This window comes from Equus przewalskii, chromosome 2 (assembly GCF_037783145.1).
Source record: "Equus przewalskii isolate Varuska chromosome 2, EquPr2, whole genome shotgun sequence".
Taxonomy (NCBI): domain Eukaryota; kingdom Metazoa; phylum Chordata; class Mammalia; order Perissodactyla; family Equidae; genus Equus; species Equus przewalskii.
The window spans coordinates 62,873,956-62,890,835 of record NC_091832.1 but is presented as its reverse complement, the minus strand read 5'-3'; the positions used below and the strand labels follow the sequence as shown (position 1 = coordinate 62,890,835).

The 16,880-nt window shown below is 39.9% G+C and overlaps 1 protein-coding gene across 1 annotated transcript in view; it reads left to right on the top strand.

Moving 5' to 3' along the window:
* The window catches only part of GALNTL6 (polypeptide N-acetylgalactosaminyltransferase like 6), a 1,099,146-nt gene that overhangs the window by 1,056,633 nt on the left and 25,633 nt on the right, over positions 1-16,880 (top strand). The window lies entirely within an intron of this gene.

Sequence of the window (16,880 nt, the reverse complement as noted above, 5' to 3'; positions counted from 1 at the left end):
AATCAGGAAGTGTGGGTCCTCCAACTTTGTTCTTCTTTTTCAAGATTGCATTGAGTATTTGAGGTCTCTTGATAGTTCATATGAATTTTAAAACTGATTTTTTTATTTTTGTAAAAAATATCATTGAGACTTTGATAGAGATTGCATTGAATCTATAGATTGCTTTAGGTAATATTGATATCTTCACAGTATTGCCTTCCGATCCATGAATATGGGATGTCTTTTCATTTATTTATGTCTTCATTAATTTGTTTCAGCATGCATAATATTTTAGCCAAATACTTCCGTAGGATCATTGCTCTTCTGCCCAAGCAAGTCTAGTGACAGCCCAGCAGGCCCCTCAAGCCCTCTCTCTTCTGTCCCCATGGCCCCATCTCTATGGAGCATCTCACCCTAGAATGCAAGGAAGGACAGTAGAAGTTGGCACTCTGCCCCTGAATGATATTTGGCTCTATTGTCCTGGCCCCAGCCTCTTTGTTTCTTTGTACGAGTTCTTTTCATAGTTCCTCCAGAACTGAGACTGCTACCAAACTGGACCCTGACCTCTCAGTGAGTGGCCAGTCAGCATATGGTACAACTGAGAGTAAGCCAAGTGGAGGTGCTGAAGTTAGCGAGTGTGGGGCTTCCACTGATTCTTGAGGCCCTACTCTAAGAGTTGGAATCCAAGGTCCACCACTACCTTGTGTAGCACATCGAATGATGGCTGGCAAAAAGATCTGTCCACATCCTAATTCCCAGAGGCTGTGAATGTGACTTATTTGGAAAAAGGATCTTTGCAGATGGAATTAAGTTAAGGATCTCAAGATGAGGTCATCCTGAACTATCTAGGTGGGGCCTAAATCCAATGACGAGTGTCCTTATAAGACACATACAGAAGAGACACAAAGAGAAGATGAGAAGTTCATGTGAAGACAGAGGCAGAGACAGGCGTGAGTAACCACAAGCTGAGGAATGCCAGCATCCACCAGAAGCTGGAAGAAGCAAGAAATAAAATCTCCACTAGATCCTTTGGAGGGAGCACAGCCCAACCAACAGCTTGATTTTGGACTTCTGGCCTCTAAAATTGTGAGAGAATACATTTCAATTATTTTAAGCCACTAGGTTGTGATAATTTGTTACAACAGCTACAGGAAACCACTAAACCTTGGTTTCCTCATTGCAAAATAGGAATATAATAGTACCTACCTCATAGAGCTGTTTTGATGAGTAAATGAAGTAATCCATAGAAAGCACCTAGCATAGGGCCTAACACAGCGAACTCTCGCTAAAATGTTGGCTATTGTTATTTACTGCCATTGAAACTCTAAATTGCTTTACAAATTGTTGGAGGAGGCAACGCATTATCTAAATCATACAAGAGGCAGAGGTTCAGGAGAATAATTGTTTTTTCATGAGACATCTCTCAGCTGTTTTTTTAAAGCAAAAACTACAGCCATTTTCTTGTCTACCAACACTCATGGGTCCAGGGAAAGTATCACATCATGCATTTCAAAGAGCAAAAGAATGTCTCTACGTGTTGGGGGTGAGGGGGAGGAGAAAGCTATATATGTAATAAACACATGGAACAGCCTTTATGGGCCATTATATATAAAAAGCTGGAATATTTTGTATCTGTAGATATGTACATTACATATCTACAAAAAACGTTAAAAATCACTTACGTAAAATGATACTGACAGTCTTGAATGAAAAGGTTAAGGCTAAGCTCAAAATATAAACCAGGCAAGTACCACATTCACCTGGAGGGCCATCTATGGCTCAAAAAGTCATTGTTGGAGCTTTGCCCTTGACTTAATTCCAGCAATAAGAGGAGATAAGTCAAGGATTTGGGTAAGGGATTTGAGAGATGAATGCAAGCTAGACTTTGAGACCCTAGCAATCTCCTGAATAGGCTGGATATATGTGTAGTAACAGAAAGTGGATATTAAACGTATCAAGCCAAAAGGTCTAGCAACAAATTCCTTTTCAATCATTTGAAAAAATAAATGTTTGGTGAAGCTTGTCTGTAAAACCCTAAGATAAATTGCAAGCATAATAATAAATAGGTGTCATTGTGACCTCTCTCATTCATCAGCAGAGAAACTGACTAGGAAAATAGTTAATCTTTTTCTTTATTTAAAAAGCAATTATTAAGTACTATATGTTGTGGACTGAACGTATGTGTTGAAGCCCTAACCCTTGAACAATATAACTGTATTTAGACATAGGACCTTTAAGGAGGTAATTAAAGTTAAATAAGGTCATAAGTTTGAGGCCCTAATCCAATAGGACTGGTGTCCTTATAAGAAAAGGAAGAGATACCAGGCACATGCACACACAGAGAAAAGGTCATATGAGGAAGCAGCGACAAGCCTGCCATCTTCAAGCGAAGGAGAGAGGCCTCAGAAGAAACCAAACCTGCCACCACCTTTGATCTTAGACTTCCAGACTCCAGAACTGAGAAATAAATGTCTGTTGCTTAAGCCACCCAGTCTGTGATATTTGTTATGGTAGCCCCAGCTGACAAATACATTATACACCAAAAACTATGCTAGGTGCTGGAGTGACAGAAATGATTACAGCATAGCTTCTCCCCAAGAAAGACTCGCTGGCTTGAGGTAACGCTGTAGGACCCTGCCAGAAACAGAACCAGCCCTTCGCCTCCTAAAGCCACCTGGCACTAAGGTGGGCCTGCCAAACTTTCACTTGAACTTGCCTGGGCTGGCTGTTTAGGTTGTACCTGTAGCCAGACTTATTAAACTACAACTAGACTCATGGTGACTTTCTTTAAAACCTCTTTTGTTCTGCTTTGTTTTGTTTTTTTTTTGTTCTGTTCTGCTCTATTTTCAGGGAAAAATAACATCTCAGTCTCTCCCAGAGAAAGGATACCTCTTGACTTTTGACACCTACCCTTCAAAATATCAAAATCTCATCAAACCCCAACCAGCTCAGTCTCAGAACTAGCCAGCCATTGAGTCTGGCATGATTAACCACATTCACAGTTCAGAAATCTGAGAGGAGGGAGATTACGTAAAATGCTTAGATTAGAAGTAGGTGTGAGATCATCATTCAGAAAGCTGACTAAAGCATTCAAGCATTTTGAGATTATTACACTAACTTTTGCCTAAAATGGTGCCCCAAAGTGGACTTTCTGGTGTCACTGGTTTGGACGGAGTACATTTGCTTTTTTATAGGAAATGTTAATCAGTTTTTCCTATTAGTTTTGCATGAATTTCCCTTGCTCGGGACACAGTGATGGAATACTGGTCAGTGTGACTCCAAATTTTAAGGCTAAGCATTCAAAACTCACCATTTCTGTTCCTCATTTGTTTGATTTTGTGGGAGGAGGAAAGAAGGAGGGTGGAAATATTTTTACCGCTACTCAGTTTTGTCCTCGACAAAATGGAAATGATACGGCTTCATAATCTAAGGCCCACAGAGAAACATTTCAGGGAAGTAGTTACACCATGAAATATTTTATAAATATTACATTACAGTTTAGTATCCCAAATGCAATTTGACATTTCCACCTTTTTTCCCTTAAAGACCCAAGTCACCTCTTTTAATATGCTGCCTAAGTTTAACAGTAATGAAATTTACGGTAGAAAACTCAGACTCTGAATTATCTTACTTGTCAATAAGGATAATTTGCTGACCTTCCTTAAAGGGATGGCTATTAAACTCAAGGATGAGTTCAAGAGAATCTACTTCTCCAGAGAACTTTAAAAGCCCACAGATGATCATTGTCTCAGGGATTTTGCTGCAATCCTGTCCAGGGTCAAAGGGTCACCTTCTTCTCAGAATCTACCCTGTGATTTCAATTGCAGGTCTTCATTAACTAACGGTCCTGAATTTTACACAAGAGCTTAACATCTCTATTTTAGACAAGCTTTGAAATCTGCCCGCATTTCAATGATCTGACCTGAATTCAAAGAATGAATTGCGTTATCTATACACTGTGTTATGTGAATAGTCTTTCAAGTACTAAAAAGTTGCTTTATGCTTTATTTTCAATGCCTGTGGCTATTGCCCTTGGCTTTCAGAATGATGTTGGAAGTGGCTTTCGTGATTATACTGGAACTGGAGCAAATCTTAGATTCATCAGCAATTCATGGATGAATCTAACCATTGGGAGAAATGTTTGTATTCATAAAATAGCACTCTAGGAAAAAAGTGATGGGAATAGTAAATGTCAAGACATTAGTTAAAAGATGAGGTGCTCGCCTAGCACAATGTGGCTCAGTCTGAGGAGATGGCTCCATGCCATTTTCTAAGTGATGCTGCAGGGGGTGTGGTGACTAACCATCTCTAGCTTGCAGTCCAGTCTGGGATTTCTTCCACAAGCTGCAGCTGAAATGGGGCCACGCTGTCCCCAATGCATGCAAGCCAGCTTCTCCTGTGATTTGCGTTGGCCTTCAAAGCAGGTTCAGAGCAAATTCCCTGCTTCCAAACCTCTTGACACAGGTGCAATTAGTGTTAATAGGAGCATGGGAAGTGCTCTTGCTGTTGATCCCTTCTCCCCACAGAATACCAGAAAACTCACTTAAACTGACTTACAATGCCTTTCCTGATTTTCTGCTATCCTTTGGACAAGTTTTCCTGTAGACATTCTTGAACTTTCACTGTAAAACTTTCCTTCAGACCTCATTCCCCTTCTCCTGTACACCTTTAATTTACTCACCTTTAATTTCCAGCAATTAGAGATTGGATGGATCTGTTCAAACAAAAATAGTGTGATGCTCAAATGTGGAATATAAACAAACACAGGGTTTTGTAAATTGCAGGGAGAAAAGAGGAGCACAGAGTTCATCTCCTAAGCTTCTCCTTACACTTTTTTAAAAATGTCTGCTTTCGTTTTTCTGACATGCGATACACTTTTGTCTCATAACGCAAGCGTATGTAACTCATGCCAAAACATGAATAATTGTCACCTAAGCTTTCAAAAACCTCTACTCAGCCAAGGCAGCTGTTGGTCACTCGCTTGCAGGCCATGGCTCTATTCCAACAGCGCACACATGAGAGGATATATGCAAACTATTTCCTTCCTTGATTTGATGAAATTACAACACGAAAACTTAAGAAAAAAATACAAACTAAAAAGACAATTTCATAGATACTAAGAGTTCAAATTTATATTCTTCTGTCTTCAAAAGATCAAAATTGGGCGAGCCTGGTGGTGCAGCAGTTAAGTTCATATGTTCTGCTTAGGCGCCCTGGGGTTCCCCAGTTCAGATCCAGGGTATGGACCTACCCATGGCTTGTGAAGCCATACTGTGACAGGCGTCCCATATATAAAAAGTAAAGGAAGATGGGCACGGATGTTAGCTCAGGGCCAATTGTTCCATATTCTCTGCTTTACAAAGGTTATACTGGGATGTTGGACACAAAAGGAGATATTTCTGGTCAACTATACAGGTGAGGATAAAGTCACCACTGTTCTACCATTTTCTGACTTTTCTTTCCAGGAAACGGAATTTTTTAAAAATCCAGATTCAAGGGGCCGGCCTAGTGGCGCAGCGGTCAAGTTCACGTGTTCCGCTTCATCAGCCCGGGGTTGGCCGGTTCAGATCCCAGGTGCAGACATGGCACCACTTGGCAAGCCATGCTGTAGGCATCCCACATATAAAGTAGAGGAAGATGGGCACGGATGTTAGCTCAGGGCCAGTCTTCCTCAGTAAAAAAGAGGAGGATTGGAGGCAGATGTTAGTTCAGGGTTAATCTTCCTCAAAAAAAAAAAAAAAAAATCCAGATTCAAAATCTAGAGTTTTATGCAAAGGTCAGGAAATGATTCTACCTCTTAATTCTCCATGATGACTTCTGTCCCACCACAGCCTCCCCCAGAGTTCAGCCACCATGGGCTAGTCCTCTTCAGTCTTGGACTTGACTTGATTGTCACTTCTTTATCCCTTGGTTTGGCCCAGGACCTTACCAAAGCTCCCTGATCATTAAAGTGATTTGATTTCTAAGCCTGCTTCAGCCTCTTTATCTAGATCAGACTCTAGCCCAAAATTTTGGACCAGGAACACTTCCTTTCTAAACCCAAGGACTCATAGCCTTCTTTAATCTCCATATATTCCTTCAAGCTCAATAAAGCATTTGCCACAGATTTATCACCCAAAATTGCACCGTTCTGGTGAATTAATTATAACCATTACCATAAAGCGGTATATAAAGAACACAGGTCTAGGAATCAGACACATGGGTACCAGTCCTGCCGACCTTCTACCGGTCGTATAATCTTGGGAAAACCACTTACTTTTCCAAAGCCTCAGTTGCAAATGTGAATGAATACACAGCATGGTGGTGGTGAAGATTAAGAAATGAAATAATGGTTGTAAAAGTACCCAGTTTAGTATGAAGTAGATACTCTAATTTCTTTTCCTTCTATCAGAGAAGAGTTGCTAATCTTAACCCTGATAAGAAGTGGCTTATTTATACAAATCTTCCCCTGTATCTGTTTGTGAAAATCCAATTGGTTTTGGCAAATAATCCTTGACTGAAAAGTTCTATTGTGACACTGGATATCTTTCACAAATAATAGTGACAATCCTTAACTTCAAGTGGCAGGACATAGTTTTAGAATAAGACTATTTGGAGCAGAACACATATAAATCTGAGGGCCCTATGGTGATATTTCTGCCATGGGCTCATCTTTTTCTTACATAATGTAAGCCAGGTTTCTAAAATGAGTAGTTCTAGTAAGTCCCGGGGCAAGAAAGAGATGCCAAAGCAATTACATTTATGGTAAATTCAGAAGAGGAAAATATGCATAAGACAGGAAGAAAATCTCTGTGGGCATAATGTCAAGAAAGGCAGTAGTTGGTCTCTGCCAGCAGCCACTGGACGCCACTAGCATGGAGTAATTAGAGATGGAATGGATCTGTTCGAGCAAAAATAGTGTGATGCTCAAATGTGGAAGAGAAACAAACACATAGATACAGAGAACAGATTGGTAGTTGCCAGAGGGGATGGGAGAGGGAGGAAAGAGGGAAAGGAGAACATGTGTACAGTGATGGGTGGAAACTAGACTTTTGATGGAGAACAAGATGAAGTCTATACAGAAGGCAAAATATAATGATGTACACCAGAGACTTAGACAGTGTTATAAACCAATGTTACCTCAATAAAAACAGAAAAAATAAAAATAAATGTTTTGAGAATGGTGTAATGGCCATGAGACAGAGCCTTCAACAGTGAAAGGTCCTGTAAGGATAATGAAAACATTTTTAGTGCTTTGTTTTTATATGCTGTTTTTAATTTCTAAAAGCACTTCACAATTCTTTTATCTGAGTCTCAAAGGAAGTAGGACAGGGCTTATATATAAATCTCCCCATCCCCCTAAATTGTTTCTTTTTAACTCTGTTTTCCCTTGTATCTATCTTTCCCATCATTGTCAAGCTTCTTGAAAGAGAAGCTTCCATTTGTTGACTCTAACTTTCACCTCCTAATTTTCCTCGGTCCACTTGGCAATTCGTCTTCTGCCTTCATCCACCACACCATAGAAATTGTCCTTGGAAAGGCCGCCAGTGACTTAACAGCCAAATCGAGCAGCCTCCTCCAGCCCTCCATTTACCTCACCAACCCATGGAATTTGACACTGCTGATCCCCTTGCCCACTTCTCGAAACCCTTCTCTCTCTCTTCTTTCTGGTTCTCCTCTTACTTTCCCTTTCTCTTTCCTAGCTACCCTTTCTTTACCCACTTCCCAAAGAAAGCATTCCCCAGAATTCCATTCTCAATCTTCTTATCATCTTGCTTCATATTCTTTTCTTGTGTGATATCACACACTTCTATGACTTCAATTATTACTCATATATGGTTGCATTAATCAGCGTCCAGTCAGGAGACAGAAAGCACACCAGTAATTTGAACAGGGAAATTTTAATATTAAAAAATTGTTAACTATTAAAGCAGGTAAAATGGACTCTAAAGAGTACAGAAGGAGCAACTTTGGAAAGCAATTACCACCTTTAGGGCTAAGGGAATTTGAACAAGGCAGGAACTTAGAAATTTAGAAGAACCCCCCCACCACTGCTGCCAAAGTTGAGACTCAGGCCTCATTTGATAGGATGTGCCTGCTATCAACATGCCACTTGGTGGTGGTGAAGAAACTTGCAGGAGGCAGAAGCAGCTGCTAATCTGAGGGCCACTCAGGTGAGGGCTACTTTCTTCCGCCCCACCCCACATGCCGATTTGTTGACTATCACAAGGAAAACCAGCACACACAAAAGAAAGACACTTCCTCTTGCTCTGTTCTTCAAGTGTCCATCCAGCACCCTCTGTTGGTAAAGCCTAAAATTGTAGCCACTGGCAAGGAAAATTGTCTACAGGGTCCTCCTTGAGTACCTCAAAGCAAGGCAAAAAGGGATAGATTTAGAGTGGAGAGGCAATATATTGATAACTGACACAGTAGATAATTCCAAAATCTGCATTTCTTACCCATACCTCTCTTCCAAACTACAGACTTCTGGATGTTTCTAAAGACACCTCAAACTCAGAAAGTCTTCTTTATCCACATGCAAACAGTTGCCAAGACCTATAAATCCTATCTGAAAAAGGTGTCTGGAATATACCTCGTTTTTTGAATACACACATTCGTTGGATATATTCTATCACTACTACTACCATAGTTCAGATTTTCATTTTCAATTAGAACTAGTACACATGTTTACAATTGCATAACTCCCTATCCACCTTTCCCATTAACATCAGAATTTGCTGTCTAAAACAGGTTTTTCTTCTCAAAAACATCTAATAATTCCCTTTGCCAACAGAACAAGGTTTACATTCTTTATCTACATAATCAAGACCCTTCACAAAATGGCACCAGTCTACCTCTCCAGTCTCATTTTTCACTGCATCCCAATACTACTATTAGTAGTAGTAATAGTACTACTGGTAGTAATAGTACTACTAGTAGTAACGGTACTAGTAGTAGTACTAGTAGTAGTCATATTAGTAGTACTACTACCAGTACTACTGGTACTACTACCAGTATACTAGTACTATTAGGAAAAACCAATATTTGTTGAACACAATATGGGCCAGACACTAACATAAGCATTTATATGTATAATTTCATTCAATGTTCACATCAAATTTATGAGATAAATTTTATTATTACCTTCAATTTACAGAAGAGGAAACTGAGGTAAAAAAAGGTTAAGCAATTTGCCTTAAAGTCATACTGCCAGTAAATGGTGAAATCAAACTCTAAACCTGGGCAGTCTGATTCCAGAATCTATGCTCTTATATACATTATATTGCTTTCTAAAAATACATAAATGTAAGAATAAATTTAACCAATGAGGCAAAAGGCTTGTACACTGAAAATGACAAGAGATTGTTGAAGGAAACTTTAAAAGATTTAAATAACTAGAAAGACATCCCATGTTCATGGACTAGAAGACAATATTGTTCATTCTACCCAAAAATACTATGTCAATACTACTCAAAGAAATCTACACTCAATGCAATCCCTATCAAAACTCCAGTGGTGGGTTTTTTTTGCAGCAGCAGCAGCAGCAGTAGAAAAATTCACTCTAAAATTCATATGGAATCTGAAGGAACTCCAAATAGTCAGAACAATCTTGAAAAGGAAGAACAAAGTTGGAAGACTCGCACTTTCTGACTCAAAACTTAAAACAAAGATACAGTAATCAAAAATGTGTGGTACTCATATGTTCCAATAATTCCACTTCTGAGTATATATCCAAAGGAAATGAAATTGCTACCTCAAAGAGATATCTACACCCACATGTTCGTTGCAGCATTAGTCACAATAGCCAAGACACGGAAACAACTTTAGCGTCCATGAATTTAAAAAATAGACCCCCACACAAGGAATATTATTCAACCATTAAAAAAGAAGGAAATCCTACCATTAGTGACAACATAGGTGGAATGTGAGGGCATTATGCTAAGTGAAAGATGTCAGACAGAGAAATACAAATACTGTATGCTGTCACTTATATGTGGAATCTGAAAAAGCTGAACTCTTAGAAACAAAGAATAGAATAGTGATTGCCAGGGGCTAGAGGGTAGGCAACATAGAGAGTGGTTGGTCAAAGGGTTCAAACTTTAAGCAATAAGACAAATAAGTTCTAGAGATCTAATGGACAGTGTGGTGACTAAAATTAACAATACTGTGTTATATACTTGGAAATTGTTAAGAGAGTAGATCTTAAACGTTATCACCACCAAAAAATGGTAATTACGTGAGGGGATGGAGGTGTTAACTAACCTTATTGTGGTAATCATTTCACAATATATACATGTAACAAATCCTCATATTGTACAAATTAAATTTATACATGTTATACGTCAATAATATCTCAATAAAGCCAGGGTGGAAAGTGTGGTACTGGCATAAGAGTAGACATATATTCCAATAGAATAGAGTAGACAACCCAAAAATAAATGCTCACTTTTGTGGTCTATTATTTTTGAACAAGAATGCCAAGATCACTCAATGGGGAAAGAACGAATGGTTCAACAAATTGTGCTGGGAAGACTGCATATCCATGGCCAATGTGATGAGGATTATTTTAGGCTGGTTACTTTTAAAACGGCAGATGAGAAGGGGGATGGTTACTTTTAATAAAAGCAACTCTGAGGAACGGAGTTTGCTTGCCCTTTGTTGGGAAACATTTACATTTGTAAGGGAAACCTCCATCTGTAAAGATGTTTCCCTCTTTGCACCAGGAGGAAGTGGGGATGGCCTTATCTCTGGAAACTCTTAATGGGGAAGGCAAGAACTTAAGTTGTTTACTGTCTGGCAACGTCATATAACTGAACCCCCCCCCCAACATCCTCCTTTGTCTTTAGCTGAAGATAATATTTAAGCAGTGACTTCTGCCATTTACTCAATCCAGTTTGATTCTTACCTAAAAGTTATAGGACCACCCAATAACCAGAACCCTACCGGCACTGATACCATTTTAGCAACTTTTTTACATATTCTTTCCTTTGTCTTGTAAAGAGATAATTCACATACCTATGCCTTAAATTTAGCCTTACTCTCCACCCATGTTTGCAGCAGCAGCTCCCCATGCAGCAGCAGCTCTGACTACCCATGGGTCCTGTCCCCATGCTATTCCACACTATTCTCTAAATAAAAGAGCACTACTGCCAGATATTGAGAGTCCAAGAAATCTTTCTTTCAACTCCTCGGCTTACCGACCCCGCATCAAATGGGTTAAACCATGTCCCCCCAAAATTCACATGTTGAAGTCCTAATCCCCTGTACCTCAGAAGGAAACTTGTTTGCAAAGATAGTTGTTACAGGTGTAGTTAGTTAAGTTAAAGTGAGGTCATGCTGGAGAAGGGTAGGCCCCTACTCCGATATGACTGGTGTCCTCATAAAAAGAAAATTTGGACACAGACACACACACAGGGAGAATGCCTGTGAACACGAAGGCAGAAATCAGGGTGATACATACATATAAGCCAAGGAATGCCAAAGATTGCCACAAATCACTAAAAGCTCAGAGAGAGGCACGGAACATATTCTCCCTCACAGCCCTCAAGAGGAACCAACGCTGCTGACACCTTGGTCTCAGAACTCTAGCCTCTAGAGCTGTGAGACAATAAGTTTCTGTGGTTTAAGCCACCTCATTTGTTATACTTTGTTATGGCAGCCCCAGCAAATGAATATATCCACATGCAAAAGAAAGAGTTTAGAACTTTACCTTATATCATATAAAAAGTTTAACTCAAAACAGATCAAAGACCTAAACACAAGGGTTAAAATTACAAAATTCTTAGAATAAAACATAGGGAGAAATCTTCTTGGCATTGGATTTGGCAACGGCTTCTAAAATATGACACCAAAAACAGGCAACAAAAGAAAAAATAGATAAATTGAACTTGATTAGAAATAAAAACTTCTGTGCATCAAAAGACACTATCAACACAGTGAAAAAGCAACCATAGGAGAAAATATTTGCAAACTATACATCCAATAAGGGATTAATATCCAGAATATATAAAGAATTCCTACAACTCAACAACAACAACAAAAGCAGCCCAATTCAAAGATGGGAAAAGGATTTAAATAAACGTTTTCCCCAGAAGATGCACAGATGCCCAATAAGCACTTGAAAAGATCTTCAACAGCATTAATCATTAGGGCAATGCAAATCAAATGAGATACCGCCATAATGAGGCAACATTTCACACCCACTAGGATGGCTTCCCACCCACAGAAAACAAGCGTTGGAAAGGATATGAACGTTGCTGGTGGGAGTGTAAAATGGTGCAGCCATTATATAAAACAGTATGATAATTCCTCAAAAAGTTAAACGTAGAATTACCATATGATCCAACAATTTCACTCTTAGGCTTATATCCAAAAGAATTGAAAACAAATAAGCAAACAGATATTTTTATGCCAATATTCACAGAAACATTATTCACAATAACCAAAAGGTGGAAACAACCCAAGTGTCCATATCAGTGGATGAATGGATAAACAAAATGTGATATATATATATATATATATTTCGTTATATGACATATGTGATATATATATCATATATATAAATGTGATAGATCTCACATGGTACATACAGTGGAATATTATTCAGTTTTAAAAAGAACAAAGTTCTGATGCAAGATACAATATGGGTAAACCTTGAAAACATTATGCTAAGTGAAATAGATGTGACACAAAATGACAAATGTGATATGGGTCCGCTCATCTGAGGCATCTAAAATAGGCAAATTCATAGAGTCAGTAGAATAGAGGTGACCAGGGATAAGGGAAATGGGGAACTTATTGCTCTATGGTTACACATTTGCTATTTTGGGTGATGAATACATTTTGGAAATAGTGGTAATGATGGCAGAAAATTTGGAATGTATTTAATGCCATTGAATTGTACACTTAAAAATGGTTAAAATGGTAAATTTCATATTACAGATAGTTTACTATGATTTTTTAAAAAGTCCATGAGGAGATGCTGAAGGCCTGTGAGACTGGAAAGGAGAGGAAAGGAGTGGGACATTCAGGATGAAAGACTAGAATCAACAGAGATGGCTAATTGTGGGGCGCTGGGGGAGGCATATGGCTGTGTCTAGGGTGCCAGGCTGAGATCTTGGCTGGCTTATGCTCTGCTTATGACATTGTCAAGAATAACAGGTGATCCAGACTGAAGAATAGGTCTGGAGTAACAGACCATGGCTCATTCAGGGGTAGTTTCTCCGTATTTAAAGTGCCAACGGGACACCTCATAATATAACAGAAATGTAATTTGACTGTGACATCACCCCATTTACCATCATACTTGATTTAGCTGAAAAACTAAATAAGCAAACAAATAAATAAGTAGCAGCTAACATTTGCTGACCACTTACAGTGTTCCAGACACTGTACTAAGCCCTTTGCATGTGTGAATTTAATCTTCACAACTACCCTCTGAGGCATGATTGTCCTCGTCTTACAAACCTTGTGCTGAGCTATACCAGATATTGTGCCCTTCCCCAAAAAAGGCCTCGCACTGTCAAATCTCCACATTTGTATTCATTTCTGTTCCCTGAGGCTACAGTGTCCTCTGTCACTCCACCCTCTAGATTCAATTCTACTCGTCCTCCAGAGCCCCCTCAGTGTCATCAGTTCTACTACATGTTCCACGCTGTCTGGCTTGGAATTGGTCATTTCCTCTTAGTCCTCACTTAGCATTTAGTAATCTAACAGAATGCTGTCCAAGTGATGTCACCCCACTAAGATTGTAGAGGCCTTGAGAGCAGAAGCTGGTTTTTCTTCATCTTGGAATCTCCATTGGTACTTCTCAAAGCGCCTTTCATTCAGAAGTGCTCCTTAAATGTTGCCTTTTTATAAATGGATAAATTGGACTTTAAAAAAGAGTACATGGCTAAGATTATAGGGAAAGTATATTTGTGCCTGGTGAGCAGAACCCAGACCTGGTCTGTCTCCATTCAGTTCTCTCTCCATACGACACTAACGTCTTTCTTTCTAGTTCTGCACGTAAATTTGCGTTCTGAAATCAACCACCGTCCATAAAAGAGGAGCATCTTGATTCCTTTTACCATACTAAGATTTCATAGCCAGAAATATTAGGACTCTCAAGCCTTTCTTTCACACATGTGTTTGCTAATGTCCTCACTAGTCAAAAGCTGCCCAAAGGAGGGGACCGATTCTTTTTTATCTTTCGCTGTATACTCAACATCTAGCATAGTGCCTGGGGTATAGCAGGTACTTAATAAATACTTGTTGAATGAATCATGAACCCACTACTTCTTACCTAAAAGACCCCAAGGCTATCAGAGGGGAATTAGCAAACCATGCTGCCTCATTTGTTAAGCTGAGGCTAGTCTCTCTTTAATAACCAATTGAATTACCTATCCCTCAGCTACTAGCCACCTTGACGTGCATATCACATTTCCTTTCTCTTGTACCTCTTTTATAAAACCTCCTGTATTGGGGAGGAAAAAAACAATGGTCAAGCTGAGCCTGACTTCCCTTGCATCTCTAAGAAATCCTTTACTCTCTGCCAGACCTTTTCCTAATCCTGGCCCAAAGGGAGACGATCTCTGTAATCCTGTCAAACATAATGATTCCCTTTCCCCCTCTTTTCTCCTGCTTCCCACCCATTGCTAGTCAAGCTCCACCTTACTGTCTAATCCTGTTTCGAGTCTCTGAGGATTTCTTGACACAGTTTTAATGATACCAAGCCCTGAAGCTGGACATCAAAGGAATAAAGCATAGTAATTATCTATTCTGTCACAGACGTGTTCAGTAGTCTGTGTCCTAGATTTGGGGAGTGTACATACATGAGAACTGCTTTATCTTCAGCCACAGTTACAGAGCCCATGTTGGAAAAATATAAATCATTTGTAAATTTTCTTATCTACTTAAAAAAAACCTTTATTCAAATGAGTAAACAAGTATTAGAATCAGTTCTATTGGAATTGTAGTCACCTGCTTATTACGTTGGAGTCGTGTTTGTGAGCGAGAGGAGAGGATATGAATATGTGCTGAAGAGATGGGAATAAGTAAAGAAGGGAGAGAGAAGGGAGTGAGAAGGGCTGGCTGTTAATCTTGTGTCCGGGAGCCTACCTTCTCCTACGGTAAACTCAGCATTTCCTTCTGGCGCAACTATTGGCTGGAATTTACACAGATGTAGACAATTATGCCTTTGAAACTTGAAATTGGCTTCCAAAACAGTTGATCCCATTGTCTACACAGATGCCATTTGAGTGAGAATTTAGAAAATTCAAGAGTTTAGAAAATGCTCTCTTCCATTCCCCGCCAGGCCCTTTTGAGCTCCTAGCTTTTAGAAACAGAATGCGACTCTCTCACAGCCCTTGGTGTGTCTCCACAGGCCATTTGGCAGATTTGCCACTCGGTGTCCCTGGCCCATGTATGTTCTTTTCTTTCCCGCGTCCTCCTTTTCCAAGAGCAGAGCCCCTCCAGTAACTGAGCGCCATGCTAGCTGAGAGAGGAGGGCAAGCTCTTCCCCCGGTGGCCAAGCGGCCATCAACATGGAAGCAGCTGCCATTTTCCTAACTATGGTCCAGGGTTCCTAGACTCAAGTAGAGGGAACAATGTGCCCTGAAGATGACTTTGGCATAAACGGATGCCGATTCTCTAAGAAGAGTGTGTCTGTGAGTTCAATGGCCCAAGAATGAAAAGAGAGCCCCGCTCAGAGTCGTGACACACAGCTCGCAGGTTATAGACAGCTTTACAAAACCCACACGCTGGATTCAGATAAGGAAATCAAATAGGAGCTTTACAGAGGGTGCCAAGCTCAAGACAGCGATAGCAAAATCAAACTTTTGACATTCTGGGTGTTTCTATTTCACCAAAGAAACTCCATCACACACCGAGGAATTGATCTTACAAAATGTCTGTTTTGAGATTGGCTCCTCAAATTCCATAGTCAAGTTCCTCCCTAGTCCTTGTTTCAGGAAGGTGGAGAGAAGGTGAAAAAGGGGGAGTGAATCAGGCTCACTCTGACACCAGCCAAGTTCATCCCGTCTTTCAGGATCTCCCATGCTGCTAAGAGGAGGGATGCAATTAGTTTGCAAGAGGTGGGTGGCAAGCATTTTCCCTAATTCAGGATTCAAATGTGGAGTCAATGGGTTCCAGGAAAATGAATATGAAAGTGCTGATATGTATCCACTTATGGTTTGGTTGTTCATTTGTTTTTGCAAAAGTGTCTGTAGCTTTCCTTGGATTCTCAGAGAGGTCTGTAGGCCAAATTAGGTTAAGAACTACTGCACTGTATCCTATATTATTTCACATTCCCCCGTCCTCAGGGACAGAGACCCTGAAAGTAGAGGTGCAATATGGAAGATGAACCCCAGCTGTTGCCAAATTCCCTGAATCGAGAAACTGGTATCCACCACGTTGATTCCCTCCTGAATGACGTTTGACCAAGCTCTACCCCAAAGAAAGTGAAATATGAAATAGCTGTCTCCACCACCATCTCATCCCAGCATCACTTATTCCTTTCTTGATGCCCAGTATGTTGCATAACCACCTGCTCTCTGCCTCCTTACTCCGTCCTGATAGGAATAGGCCCAGTGTGGGCATCCTTCTGGAGAGAGACTAGAGAGGCTCCATACGGCACCCACTCATCCTGAACTTTGACTGAAATTGTCACTTGAGTACATTCTGTTCTTGTCTCCTTTCTGAACAGTATCTAAAGGGATTATTATAATCCAGGACTATATAAAGGCATAAAAAGGATTGAGATAATTGAGCTTATCTAAGCATACCCACCCAAGGAACAAACTATAAACAATACTGACTCTGTTCCAGGATGTGGGATTTTTTTTATTTTATTGAGGTCATATTGGTTGTGACTGTGTAATTTCAGGTGTACATTATTATGTATCAGTTTCTGTATAGACTGCATCGTGCTCACCACCAACAGT